At 39.5% G+C, this 2,089-nt stretch overlaps 1 protein-coding gene across 2 annotated transcripts in view; it reads right to left on the bottom strand.

Annotated features, from left to right (window-relative positions):
• The window catches only part of XG (Xg blood group), a 19,678-nt gene that overhangs the window by 11,168 nt on the left and 6,421 nt on the right, over positions 1-2,089 (bottom strand). The gene's annotated exons all lie outside the window — the stretch shown is intronic.

Raw genomic sequence — 2,089 nt, forward strand, 5'->3', positions numbered from 1 at the left:
GAAGAAAAGACAGTCAGTCAGCAGGCAGTTTCCATGACCTCCTGACCTGAGGGCTCTGTATGGAGCCAGAACACCAGGAAGAGGCAAAAGAAAGACCCATCCAAACAGCAGCAGGCAGAGAACAAGCTGTCAGCTGTCATCCCTGCGCAGTGCAGTCCTGAATGGCTGTGAGACATGGGCCCATTTAATTCAAAGAAGTTGTTTGTTCAGATAGGCCAAGGAGAAGCTGCTCTCTTGTGTTATCATATTCACCTGCTGTGCAAACACCACCAGCCCTTCCTTACTGGGCCCTGAGCTGCTGCCCGTGGGCTGTCACCCCAGCCATGGAACACTTTGATCTTCATGCAGACACACTACCCACAGGCTGACCTCCTGCCTTGACTTATATGGTCAAATTCTATTTTTCTGAAGCATTTCTTCAGTGCCATCAGTACAAGCAACTTAATCCTGACTGTCCTTTGATTTTGTCTTTGGGTAAAATCCTCATTTTTGATCAGCATCCAGAGTACTGGAGGAGGCTGTCTGACCTGAACCCCATTGCCTCAGGATACCACCTTCATCAGTGCCTGAGACCATTTCTTGTTGGAGTGAGTCATCAGGAATAATTCTGTAACCATAATCAGAACTAGGGTCATCAGAAATAATTTTGTAATACTGAAGAGCTGTTGGACAAACCAGCTGCTTTGTTACAGGTCATGACATGCAGGAACTAACAATATGGAAAGCAACTACTGAGGTCCTAATGCTGTAAAGAGAATGTGACAAAATCATCTTGTGAAGGAAGACTGTGGAAAAGTTTCAGGCGTAATATTTCTTTGAAGTTAAGGAAAAATAAAAATAGAAGGTGGAATCTAACCAGAATATGAAATTCAAGAAAGATGATGCAGATGCTTTCAACTGCATGAGAACTAAAGCAAAACAACAGACTGAAACAGTTACTAACACCTTCTGTCCCTTCTGGACAATACCAACATTTCCCTCTCCTATTGTATGTCTGTTCTGTTATAGAAAAGGTGGGAAAAGGCAAAAGGTATTGTTTTGAGACTTCAAGGGAGAAACAGAAGAAAGCTACAGAAATTTTAAGAAGAGAAAAACGAAGACTGAAAATCTCCTGCAGAAATTATTTGTATTGATTTTTTAAAAAATTATTTCTAACGATAAACCAAGCAATGAAAAGAAAAGGGCACCAACACAGAATGACGGCTTGGGATTAAGACAGGAATCCACAGTGAAATCTCTGACCATGTAAATGTAACCCTTGACAGATGGGCAGTTTGTATGAGGACATCTGTACAGCATGGTAAATTATATTGCAATAAACCAAAATACTGCTTGGACTTCCATACCAGCTTCCTCTGATAATAACATCAAATGGCCACAAGGAGTAAGATTCTGTTGAGCAGAATTTTAAATGCTCATTATCATTCCTGAGACGGTACCTAGACATTTTTAAGAATCTAATTTTGGAGGATAACAGTTAAATAGCTGAACAGCTCAGACTTCATCCACATAATGGTGGGTCTAAAAACAAAACCATATTAGATTCTCAGAGGATACGTAGCTCAATAGGAACTGCAGTCACTTCAGAGAACTCTGAAGATAAATGACAAGGGAAATAAATTAGTGAAGCTCCCCACAGAACAAAAGGACTGAAAGAAATTAATTTTCCACATAATCCCTTTTTCTTGAGATCAGCTTCCATAGTAGAGTTGGAAATATACTGAAGAAAATGAGAATGAAAGAAATTTTAGTGGGGCAGAAACAGCTTTGTTCCATTGGGGGTTTTTAATTGGTTGGGGGTTTTGTGTTTGTTGCTGTTGGCCTTGTTGTTTTTTGGTTTGTTTTGGTTTGGTTTTTTTTGTTTTGTTTTAATGTGGATAAAGTTACAAAGAGATTTAGCTCTGCAGGTGGTATTATCTCCCAGCTATCTCTTCTATTGCTGCTTTTCAGCTAGTATGCTATTTCTTGGCATTACTTCTAACCTTTTTTCTGGGAGTATCCCTGTTTTGACATAGAAATAAAATGACTGTAGTAATGTTTTTATGTTGGGTGGTTCTCAATGACTCATAACAGAGAATTTGAGAAAATG

This window comes from Corvus brachyrhynchos, unplaced genomic scaffold (genome assembly GCF_000691975.1).
Source record: "Corvus brachyrhynchos isolate BGI_N302 unplaced genomic scaffold, ASM69197v1 scaffold92, whole genome shotgun sequence".
Taxonomy (NCBI): Eukaryota; Metazoa; Chordata; class Aves; order Passeriformes; family Corvidae; genus Corvus; species Corvus brachyrhynchos.